Source organism: Dendrobium catenatum, unplaced genomic scaffold (assembly GCF_001605985.2).
Source record: "Dendrobium catenatum unplaced genomic scaffold, ASM160598v2 fragScaff_scaffold_134, whole genome shotgun sequence".
In the NCBI taxonomy this organism is placed as follows: domain Eukaryota; kingdom Viridiplantae; phylum Streptophyta; class Magnoliopsida; order Asparagales; family Orchidaceae; genus Dendrobium; species Dendrobium catenatum.
This window is the reverse complement of record NW_021318596.1, coordinates 573,224-586,273: the sequence shown is the minus strand read 5'-3', so window position 1 is coordinate 586,273 and position 13,050 is coordinate 573,224.

Sequence of the window (13,050 nt, the reverse complement as noted above, 5' to 3'; positions counted from 1 at the left end):
ATTTCTTTAGTCAATTTGGTAAGAGAATCAGCTTTGCCATTTTGTCCTTGATGAACTTGGGTTAGTCTAACAACTGGAATTTGCTTCATAAGTTCAAGAACTCGCCGATGATAACATGCCAACTCGAGCTTGGTGATTTTGTAAACTCCCAGCACTTGATTTACAACAAGTTGAGAATCACTAAATATTTGGAGATTCCGGATTCGGACATCGATTGTGATCTCCAACCCTGGTATTAGGGCTTCATACTCAGCTTCATTGTTGGTCCGAGGTTCAGTCAGACTGAATGAGAATCTCATTATGCCTCCCTCGGGTGTTATGAAAATGATTCCAATTCCAGCTTGAACTTTCTCTAGATTTGGAGGCCGAGCACGTTTGATTGACGATACACCATCAAAGTATATTTTCCATACTCGTAACATCTCCTTTTCTTTGACATTCATGATATGCTCATCAGGTAGATCATCGTTGAGCAGTGAATCTGCAGGGATAGGATGTGCAGCAAGGAAATCTGCCAACACCTGCCCTTTCACGGCTTTTTGTGGTACATATGTGATATCCAATTGTAAGAGTATCACTGCCCACCTTGCCAAACGACCTGTCAACGCTGGTCTTGTCATCAAGAACTTCAGCAGATCGATCTTTGATATCAAGGTGATTTTATGAGACAGTATATAATGACGGAGCTTTTGAACTGCAAAGATCAGGGCCAAGCAATGCTTCTCGATTTGAGAGTAGCAAATTTCTGCTCATATCAACCTTCGGCTGATGTAGTAGAGCGCATTCTCTTTTTCTTCTTCATTATGCTGGACCAATAATGGTCCGAGGGACTCTTCTAGTGCTGTCGTATACAGTATAAGAGGCTTCCCCGGGATTGACGCCGCAAGAATGGGCAGATTTAACAGATATCTTTTAATGTTGTCAAATGCTTCTTGGCACTCTTCGTCCCATTTAAAACGGATATCTTTCTTCATTAGCTTTGAAAACGGCTGGCACCTACCCGACATATTCGATATAAATCACCGAATGAAAACCAATTTCCCTTGTAAGGAGCGGAGTTGTCGAAGGCTCTTTGGAGGTGGCATCTCCATGATCGCCTTGATCTTGTTGGGGTCGACTTCAATGCCTCCCTGTCGAACAACGTACCCTAGGAATTTTTCTGAAGATACCCCAAATGCGCACTTAAGAGGGTTCATATTCAGATCATATTTTCTGATTCTTTCGAACACTATTCTCAAGTTATCTAGATGGTCTTTTCGGTCCAAGCTCTTAATGACCAAGTCATCTACATAGCATTCAACCTTTTGATGAATCAAATCATCAAATATATGAGTCATCGCCCGTTGATAAGTGGCACCAGCATTCTTCAGGCCAAATGGCATAACTGTGTAGCAGAATATGCCTATAGGCGTTCTGAATGATGAATGTATTTCATCTTCATGCGCCATTTTAATTTGATTGTAGCCCGACGATTCATCCATGAAGGAGAACATATCATAGTTGGATGTATTGTCAACTAGAAGCTCTGATATTGGGAGCGGAAAGTCATCTTTTGGACATGCCTTGTTGAGGTCCCTAAAGTCGATGCAGATACGAATCTGACCATTCTTCTTCTTTACAGGGACAATATTGGCAATCCAGTCAGTATATTTTTCTTCTCGGATGAAGCCTGCTTCTATGAGTTTCTTTGTTTCTGTAATCACCTATTCTTCAATCTCCAGTCTCATTCTCCTTGGAGCTTGTTTGACGGGTGCTGCATCAGACTTGATGGCCAATTTGTGAACTGTCACATCAAGGAATAAGCGAGGCATCTCAGCATATTTCCAGGCAAAGTAGTCCCTGAATTCACATGGTAGCTCTTTTATTTCTTCTATTTGATCTTCTGGTAGAAGAGAGCTAATGAAGATTGGGCGAGGGTCTTCCTCAGTTCCCAAGTTGACTTCTTTGAGCTTGTCTATCGTAGCAACTTGTCCACCATCTTTCAGTTCTTATGTGCAGGCTTGGCCTCTACGGGTTGATCATCATGAGCATCAGCTTCATGAATCTCATCAGTGCCATCATCATTAGATTCAATTTTCATGCATGTGATTGCCTGATAAATCTTTTTCCGGAGAAATTTTTGTTTGATGAATCTGATGCCCTTATATGCATCTATATCCTTTCGTCGTAATGGACGTGGATTTCTTCCACACCAGAGGCTCAAGCTTGTACGGAGCTGTCGTTTGATAGTAGGAATATTGATTTGCTTTCATAGCATTCTTTGAATATTCTTGGTATTGAACTTAGGTAGCCTCGTAGGAAATAATTCCTCGGAGTCGAGGAGCATACAACACCAATCATTATTTTTCTCTTCATGTATTTCCGTTGAATACAATACATTTCCAGGTGCTGTCCCCTTCTTCATAGGAGGCAGATAATGAGTGGCGAGTTCTTCAACTTTATGAACCTCTCGTGAAATAATTTCCTTGAAGTGTTGTAGGGGAATACGCGTGACTACAAGTACACTATCTGAGATTGACAGGCTGTCTATTCTTTTAGAGAACACATTCTGCACCGTATTCATGTAGATTGAGTCATAGTCATAATCATCATTTGAAAATTTAACCTCCCTACTCCATTCATCCGTGGACTGACATATTTTTCGAGATTTTGTAAGGACGATATCATCTTCATATGTATCACTCCCTAGGTGAGGTACATATTTCTTTTCTTTGGGAATGGTCGGTGCCTTGGGAAGAGCCGGCGTTGCCTTCTTTCTTCCTACACGCTTCTTCTCACCTTCTTGCTTGGGTTTCTTTGCAGCCTTAGAATTCCATGCTCTAGCCTCAATAGAACTTGACTACTTTTGCTTCTTTGGCATGAAGTACTTAGCATCTTTATATACTGTTACTTTATATACTGCAAAGGGTTGGATATCACCGGAGATTCTGAATTCTTCTCATTTCCTAAGATACTTCATACACTGGTGTAATGTTGAAGGGATAACACCGTATTCATGCAGCCAGGGGCGACCCAATAGTGCATTGAATGAAGTATCTACATCAATCACGTGAAATTTGGCTTATGTATGGAGTACCCCAAATACAAGAGGGAGCATAAATGATCCAAAGATTTTCTGCCCTTTCTCATTGAAGCCGTGCATCATCAACTTATCTTGCCCAAGATGTTCCACATCGAGGCAGAGGGATCTCAGTGCTTTCAAGCTCATGAGATTTACGGAAGATCCAGGATCGATCAAAATCCAACTGATCATCATATCATCGCTCTCCACCGTAACATACAAAGGGTGATTGTGATCTGCCGTTCCAAGCATCATATCATCCCCAGCAAATATGATGAGGGGCTCATTTTGAGTTTGCAAGACTTCTGTCAAGTTGCGCTCAGAAAAATATGCCTCATATCTTTCGGGGTCCTTGAGAGCTTGAATCAAAGTCTCTCGAAGGTCTTTAGACATCAAGAGAGCATCATATATGCTGAGTTGTGCTGGGATCTTCCTCAAGGGGGACAAGATATTATAATCTATCCCCTTGGATGAAGCCTCTTTCTTCTTGGAGTCTTCGGAGATAATATTTTCATTGATAATTATCACCTTTCCCTTATCTTTGTTAGGAGCTCCTTTCTTTAGTGGAGGTGGCAGTACCTTGCCACTTCTCAACTGCACCTGAGCCACCTCATCTGATTCAGACTTGTTTGATGAAGCATTCTCTTCAGAGTCATCCATTGTCATGTCTAAGGATCCATCTGTAGACTCGGAATCGTCTCCCAGTTTCACTTGCTTTATTTGCGATGCTACTCTTGGGTCTGAATCTTCGTCATTTGGAAAACATAGATCATCTGAATTGAATTCCATTGATGACACCATTAAACAGAACTCAGGGGCCGCTTCTTCATCGTATTTCTCCATTTTTGTTATCTTTGATGCCGTAAAGACGACTCGGCATGTCTTTGTAGAAAGGGATTCGACCTCAGCTTCTTCTTCTTTTCATCTATTTTAAGCTCTTTCATAAAATCATCGAGCTTAATAGGCCTCCTGGTAGTCTGGTAATATTCACCTAGACTATCAATAGCCTTTTGAGTTGCAGTCTTCTTTACCACAGGCTTCCTCAGCTTGGATTTCTTCTTGAAAGATTTTAACTTTAGCTTTCCAGACTTTGATGAGCTAGCTTGGCCAGATTATTGTCTAGAGATGGATGCTTGTGATGCAGGCAACCACTTTAAATTCAGTACTGGTTCAGTAGGAGACTTCCACTTGACACTCGGAACTCCTTCCAACTGTTTCAATATCTTGGTTATCTTCTTGGAGACCACAGTCTCCCATTGCTCATCTTGAACATATTATCTTGTTGTTGTTTCTTTAGACGGGAGTACAGAAGAGGACATGACTATCCGGGTGGATTCCTTTCTGGGACGAACTAACACATTATCTGATAACGTCAATTCTCCCATTTTATACATCTTTTCCAACCAATCTTTGGAGACAAAACAATCTTCAATTGGATGGCTAACTACCCGATGATATGGGTAGTAGTTTGGACTGCCACTGTGCTTGGACTCTTCAGGTCTTTTGCATTCTGGCAATTCCAGATCGTTCTTGAGTACTTGTCAAAATAGTTTAGTGACACTCTCCCTTTTAAATGAATATTCATTATTCATTTTCTCCTTGAGGGAGGGGAACGTTCTATCACCAGTTCCAATTATTCGCCTCTGGCGCTCTCCTCCACCAGGAAAGGCTCGAGGTTTATCATTTCCTCCAAGAATCAATTTTGGTTGAGGGATTGGATCGTAAGCCTGTTTTGGTTTTTCCTCATACTGCATAGGCTGCTTTCCTTTATCCACATTATATACCGTCCATTTATCTTTATCAAGCCTAGGAGGGAATGCGGAGTAGACCTCATTCTTTCTAGCATCAAAAACTTTAGCCTTTTTGGGTTTATCATGGAGGCTTTCTAACTTTGACAAGTTCAACTTTACAAATTTTTCCACCCTGTCCAATAGATCTTTGAAGGTAGTGATTGAAGTCATGCATAGGAAGGGTTGTATTTTATCATCAATGTTTCCCATCAGCAGTTGGACTGCATGCTCTTCTTCCAGTTGCTGCTCGCATTTCATACTGAGATTGCGCTAGTGTGTTATATACCTTGTCACTGATTCATCTTTTATCCTTTTATCAAGGGCAAGATCAGCAATGGTAGTGTTCTCTGTTGCACTGGCAAACCTTTTCACGAATATTGCCTCTAAATCTGCGAAGGTCTTCAAAAAATCATTCGACAGTTTAGCGTACCATTCGAAAGCAGTTCCACTCAAGCTGCTCACAAATTGCCTGAATAACAAAGCATCATTGCCTCTTATATTTCCACATGTTGCTTTGAACTGTGTTAGGTGTTTTCTGGGATTTTTATTGCAATCGAAGATATTGAACTTCGGCACAGAATATTCCTTTGGATATGGCACCTGATCGTACTCTGTTGGGTACGGGCGACCTTTTCCTACCAACTTATCTGCCTGTTCAGCGGCTATAATGGCCTTAATCTTTTTATTGATTAAGCCTTCCAACTGCGATGGAGTTACAGGTTCATAGGCACTCGTCACATTTTGTGGAGTACGCTGGCGGGTTGGATCATCAGTTTCTTTGCCACCTTCAAGTACACATTTCACTCTTGAGGCTTGTGGCGCTTGAGGATGTTGAAGACTTGCAGCTTGGTTGACGTGCTGAGCTGGTACAAGACCCATAGAAGTGGTCTTCTGCATCATCTCCATCATAGCCGTCATCTGAGTAATCATCTCAATCATTTTATCATTTATCTGAGAGATTTCTCTATCTTTCTTTCGCATCTGTTACCTCATTTGATTTCTCATTTCAGCGAGTGTGATGTTTTCATTAGCGAAAGGATTATCTCCAACTTCTTCCTCTTCTTCTCCTTCTTCTGAGGAGCGAGCACTTCGGCTAGCAATAGATCGAGTCCTATGGCGACGACGATAAGTACGTGCACGGGGCTGTGATTCTTGGTCATCTTCATCACCATCATCATCTTCCACATCAGTGTGGCTGACCATACGAACCACCTCGATCTCCATAGTGTCTTCATTGCCATATTCTTCTTCATCTTCTTGTACCTGAATTTCTGAGTGGCGTTGCCACTGAATTTCAGGTTCTTGGCTTGGAATGATTACTTCTTTGATCTGCGGGCTACGATCGAATTGAACTTCTTCCTTGGCTGGAGGAGGTGAATGACGGGATTTTCTGGAAGACTCTCTAGGATGTCGACCATCACTATAATTGTCATTATGGGCCTTCCTTTGGACCCATTTCTGACTGGTTCTATTAGTAGGGGCAGATCTCCGGAAGACAGCTCCAGATGTCATACCCGAATTAATTCTTTCTTCAATCATCTCTTTCTTTCGAGGCTTTGGCCTCCATATTTGTTTTCCTTTCCACCTGGACCTTTCGGCGGCGGATTCTTGGGCACGGGGTCCAAGTGTCAAGCCCCGATGTTCACCGCGCGGAGCTTGTTGTCGATAATCTCTTCTTTCAACTATCACAGCAGATGATAGTCTATCTCTTGGAGGAGTTCTTTGGGCCTCAACAATCAGTGGCCTCTGGAACTTCTTTTTCATTAAGCCCTTCTCATTGACTATCTTCAGTACACGGTGTATCCGGGCATACAAACGTTCAGACTCTCTTATCTTCTGAGGGGCTGGAGCTTCAGGTTGACTCTCCCAAAATAATTTATTGAGCTCACCAAAAGAGCTGTTTCTTTTAATCCACTTCAGGTTAGAAAACCTGTTCTGAGTGGGAATATTGATTTATGGTTCTTGTGCTGGCAAATTGGAAGGGTGGATTGGTATTGACAGTTGCTGAGCTCATAGCTCTGCATTTTTCTTCCTTTTTTTCCTTCTGTTGAGCTTTCCTCCATACGAGGAAGCTTCAGTATCATATCTCCCAGATGCAATAGTCTCTCTGGGCAGAGTAGTGGTGTTTGCAGTCACCACAGAAACTTTATCCCCAGTAACAACCCTCTTTGTAGTAAGGATCTTGGGTTGAGACAGTCTCTCAAACACAGAAGTTCTTCATCGAGCAGCATCTCTGGCGGTAGTCCTTGCAGAATAGAACCCTTCAAAAAATTCTTCAGAGTTTACGCCGTACACAGGGACGGCTGCAGCCCTTACAGTAGCTGCTGAGAATTCGAGCCCACCAAAGTAGATGGTGGCTCCAGCATTTCCAGTTTCAATCACAGCTTTTGTCAGCTGGATCCTGGCTCCTCATCCCAGTTGGACGGTCATCGGAGTGACCTGCATTTCCATTCTGCACAAATGAAAGGCAGGGGTTAGTGATCAAAATTGATACATCACCCCACACTTTCATAAAACAGAGATAACGCAGAACAAATAATAGAACAAGGAGAGTTAGAATATAATTAAAATCCTATTGATTGAATTTCCATTGATCTTATTTAAAATATTCATTTTTAAGAAATTTCAAATTTAATTTGCGTGCTACTATAGTCTTTTACTGACTAGCCAGAGATGGAAAGAAAAACCATTCCCCAGTAGAGTCTCCAGAAATCTGTGGGCTTCGAAAATTCGGCCTGGCCTCCCCGCCGCGCTTTTCTTCTTTTTTTTTTCGGCGAGGGAGTTTTAACTGAATACGTTTCGTGGTAAATTTTGGAAGGCAGCTGAGTTTGTAGATAAGACACTACCCAGAGATTTCGCCCTCATTTTGCGAGGACTTTATGATCTGAGTTCTGGTTTCTTATAGGCGCAAGCCCCTACAGTTAATTACCCCTCCCGATCACGAGAGAGAACTTTCGATTAAGGCTAATCGTCAATCAGACATGTAGAGAATACGTGTTATCCGTTATATAGTAGCGGCAATGGGCATAGGAATTGAAAAGTTTGGATTTGGGAATTTGGGGAGTTTGATATTTAAAATAGAAATTGCACCATCTTGCACTTAAAGCGAATGGTGGGGGAATGGATGATGGGCCCGATCAAGATCCCATAGTTCCATCATCCCGGGCCATCGTGGTCCCTGGTCTACTTAGTCAAAGGAGATAGTCAACCCAACCTGACAGAAGGATCCTTGTTGGCAGCCATGGGTTGCTTCGTCCAAGGGGACCTTGTAGACCGGGGTGAATGTTTGTCTAAGTGGATAAATTTGAATCCACCTTAGCTAACACAGGGCTTTGTGACCTATCGATCATATCCTATTGATTCATATCTCAAGTATTGGCTCTGGCCATAATCGGTATTGCGTGGTGCCATTTGGCGGAAAAACCACTCGGTTCAGAGGGCCACGGGTCGTCATAACTGTTTATCCCGCGGTGTCATTTGGCGGCAAACCGCCGGTTAGAGGACACGTACCACGTCCTTAATAGCAGAAGATTATTTTGAGAATGAATCCTAGGGATATTTTTGACTAGGCATTTGACTCTTTTATGAGCTAAAGTAAATTTTAATTTGTCCACCTCGGCAAACTGTTGCGGAGGGTGGATGGATTTTGCTTTGAGTGATTGATGGTTTGATTTTGAATTTAAATATCTGAACATTTGAGATGGAATTTGGAAATTTTGGATTTTGAACTTTTGAGAGGCATTTAAAAATGCCTAAAATTGACCCCTTCGGTTGAGATCTTCAATCAACGCAGCCATCATCGGGGTGTTTTGGGGTCATTTCCGTTTGGTTGAACCTTGTCGACCCTATCAACTTACCGATAGGGGATCGAGTTTCTCATAGGCTTTATGCTTTTGTTTATGAATTTTTTTTGTTGAATGCCTTGAAGGCCGAATATGAATGTACAAAATAAATATTATGGTCAACTTCGTGACCGCATATTTATCCGATCGCTCGAACCTTGTCTACTCCTATTTATCTACTTAGGAGGATCGCATTTCGTAGGCTTCATGCCTTTTGTTTAGTGAATTATTTTGATTGTAGGCCTTGAAGGACTAATATGAATGTATTGAAACAAATACATCGGTTCTCACAACCATGTATTTGTTTAAAGGTTTGAACCCTGTCGACTTCTATTGATCCGTATAGAAGGATCAGGTTCGAACTAGAATTCACTTATCGACCCACGCAGCATCCCTAGGCGTCACGTGTGTACCAATAACACACTCGCCAGGGCCCATGCAGGTCGGGATTATATTTTTCCCTTTAGTGTACCTATGTGTATACAATTTATAGTGCACGTGCAGGGGTACTTCGAAATAATTATAGTTGTACAGGCAACTGTCATTTGAATGTACATAACTTTTCATTTAAGAGCTTATATATGCTTTATGTCCGCTAATACGAATGTTGTGGATCCGGTGGCGATGTTATAATTTATGGACGTCTTCTGTCTGCTCGTATGAGTGTTGTAGATCCGGTGGCGTGGCGTTGTATTCTTGTGGATGCCTTCTATCTGCTTTCATGAGTGTTACAGATCCGGTGGCGTAGCGTTGTATTCTTGTGGACGCCTTCTGTCTGCTTGCATAAGTGTTGTAGATTCGGTGGCGTGGTGCTGTAGATTGTAGACGCCTTCTGTCTGCTTGCATGAGTGTTGCAGATCTGGTGGCGTAGCATTATAGTTTGTAGACGCCTTCTATCTGCTTGCATGAGTGTTACAGATTCGGTGGCATGGCATTGTAGATTGTGGATGCCTTCTATCTGCTTTCATGAGTGTTGCAGATCCGGTGGCGTTGGATTTTGATGTTTACTCCCCCTTTCTCAATCACCGGGGAAGGATCTTTCTGAACTTTGGAGTTAACAACTGTTGATTTGGAAAGAACATCTTTTAGGATCTTCGGTGTAACGGACTCATTATCTTCGGTGTTTGTAGACACCAGAGCAGTTTTCTTCTCAAGTATGGAACTAAGAAGAGACTTTGGAACACCAGGAAGTTTGGTTCTAACTTATTCAAACATTTCCTCCCTTCTGCCAGGGGGGGTGTTCTTTTTTGTACATCGAGTTGCCCTTGTATCCGAAATACTGACAACACTTTGATCACCATTGTCGTAGGTGATGCTCGTACTTGTACCCACAGTGGTTCGCTGTACCTATGATATGTCCACTATTGTTATCCACAAGCGACTTGTACATATTTACGGGAACCCATTGTAGCCACTACGAGCTCTTGGAATTATTCGTAGGAGACCCATTGTTGCCTACATCGTGCCCACCTGTCACCAATCTCAAGTGGTTTTGCTAATTGTACTTATTTATAGGGGACGATATTCTTTCATACACAGGGCTGCCCTTGTACCCGACATACTTAAAGATCTTGATCACCACTATCGTAGGTGATATCTGTACTTGTGTCCATAGTGATTCGTTGTTCTTTCAATACACTTTTGTTATCCACAAGTATCCATTTGCAGGGGACTGCTGTATCCACTACGCCTCCTAGAAATATTTATAGAAGACCCATTGTTTCCGCACCTTATCCACCCTTTCACCAATCTCGGGTGGTTTTGATGATTGCACTTGCTTGCTGGCGGTGGATCCTCCATCATTGCTCTCCCGTATCGCCATCTCAATCAATAGGCATTTGTGGGGATTGTTGTAGGAGTTCGCGCATCGAGGTCTTGTAGTTTGAGTTTCCTCATATGTGATCCAAGATTTGACCTTTGCATGTGTTGAGTCCAAGTTCAATTTCATTCAAACTTGAATCCATCAAGTTTACAAGTCCTCGCTTAATGTCGTATGGTCCGAGTTCGGGTACGGGCTCAGAGTCTTAGTCGCCAGACCAGATGCAGGACTGTCCCTTCGTGTTCTTGAAGGTTCAAGCTTTTGTAAGTCCCCTATAATCAATCTCAATTACTCGCTTGAGTTCAAATTGCTCGAGCCATTACGATCGAGGCGTGAGAGGTTTCATTTCAGCAGGTCAACATGATCAGAAGCTTATGTTGTCGATTAAATGTCGATTCTTGAAAAATATAACACATGGAGTTTACCTAAAGAAATTTAATATATTATTTATTTCATGTATATTTAGTGATATATATCTTGCCTGTTTTGAAATTCTTTGTAGTACAAAAAAGCATTTTAAACATCCTATAATAATCCCCCCACAATACAAGGGGGATTTTTAAATATTTATTTGGTTCAACATCACACCACATGTTGAGATTTCTAAATAAATATTTAAAATCATGAAAAACAAAATTTACTTGACCCTCTATTTGATTTTAAAAAGTGGTTATAGTTTTGAAACTATTAATTTATTTCTGAGAGAACTTAATTTCTAAAATTTTAGTTTTAAAATCAAATACGTTATTATGAATAATATATCACATCAAGAGGCAAACATATCATTCTCTAATATGTTCGGATTATAAAACTTTGAATTCATCTTGATTATCATAGTCAAACTTAAAGGAAGGACAATATATGATCCTGGAGGATCAAAACGATATGCAACCGAGTGTTTGACCATAATAATCTAGATAAAAGATCATTAATTTCAAAATCAAATTCATGATAATAGAACGATATATCTTTCCAAGAAAAGAAGATATTGTATATTATTGATCATTTAAATATGATGATAACGATAGTTGAATTTAATTTTTCCTAAAGAGAATTAGCTAATTTTTTTAAAAAATTAATTTTTGAAAAATTATTTGATCTAGGTTACCAAATCTCCTAGGGCCGCAAGTCCTCATAGTTAATTATATTATAAAAAACTAGAGTTTCCTATGAATATTCTCAATTAAAATAAGGATAAAAATTTTATTTTGAATTCTTAAAGATTGATATCAAAGGAAGCGAGATTGGAAATTTAATAGGGATTGAATTAAAGTGGAAGCCTTATATCTGGAGGTCAAAGGAGAAAGGGCAGGAGGTGCTATGAGATTATGAAATATTTTAGAAGCACCACAGCCTATCCTATGTGTTTAGCTTAAATTTGAATTTGAATTGCAAATTTTACTAGAAGATTGAGATTAGATTCTCGAATGTTGAGATCTTATAGTCTAAACCTGTCTTAGAACCAAAGTCTAAATTGGGTATAGAAAATCAAAAACCCGAACCTAGCTAATGCAATGCAAACCTAGTCTAACCTCATCCTAGATTGGGGAGCCAGTTAATCACTAAAGCGCTTTAAAACTATAAGTTCGGTCACTTATGAAAGAGGGGTAGGAATGTTGTTTAGTTAAGTTTAAGAAAATGGGGCTAACATCTAGAGCATATTCTAATTGGCCTCTTAACTTATATTGGGTAAATTGATGCTTGAAATAAAATATAATTAAAATTTTAGACACTTTTAAGTTTGTATCTAATACAATTCATGCTAGTTAACTCGATAAATGCTTAAATTAGAATGAAGAAGTTTTAAAATCAGATTTAAAAATATTTTTATCCTAGATATTGTATAACTTCCCCTTGCTAGAACTGCAACCTAATAAGTCAAGTGGAAAGCTAGAACCATAGGCGGGGAGGTGCCTAACAAGTAAGAAAAGGTTTAAAATGAATGCATGAGACCCTAAGCAAACCAGAGCTTACTTCTTAAATTTGTTAAAGTTTCTATGTTTACTTGAAAATTTAAATTTTGTTAATGTAGAAAATTTTTTGTTCGTACCCTCACGAGCCTCCGATCGTTTTAGGTTAAATCAAAATCGGCATGCAATTAAAATAAACTAGAAAAGACAAGCAATTTCTTCTGTCCAATCAAATTGAATAAATCAATCAATTAAATTAAATACTCAAATTGAATGTCCATGTGGCAAGTGTCACTTACTATTACAACTCATAATATTATAGAAAGTAAAGTGGTCGGGCGTCACTGACAACAAGCTTAAATTTTTAATCCTAAAACATAAGTGACTCTGATCAGTTAAATTATTTCAAAATAAAACTTTTAATTTTGAAAATAGTTAATTTAATATTCAATTAAATATTAAAATAATTATAATTATATAAAATTAATTAATTTTTTATTTTGGAATTAATTTAAAATAAAGGTATTTAAAATTCGAAAAATTTTGATATATTACATTAATTTTTGTCATTGAATTTAAATTTCTTTTGAATTTTTAAATGTTTATGTAATTAAATGTATTTAAAATT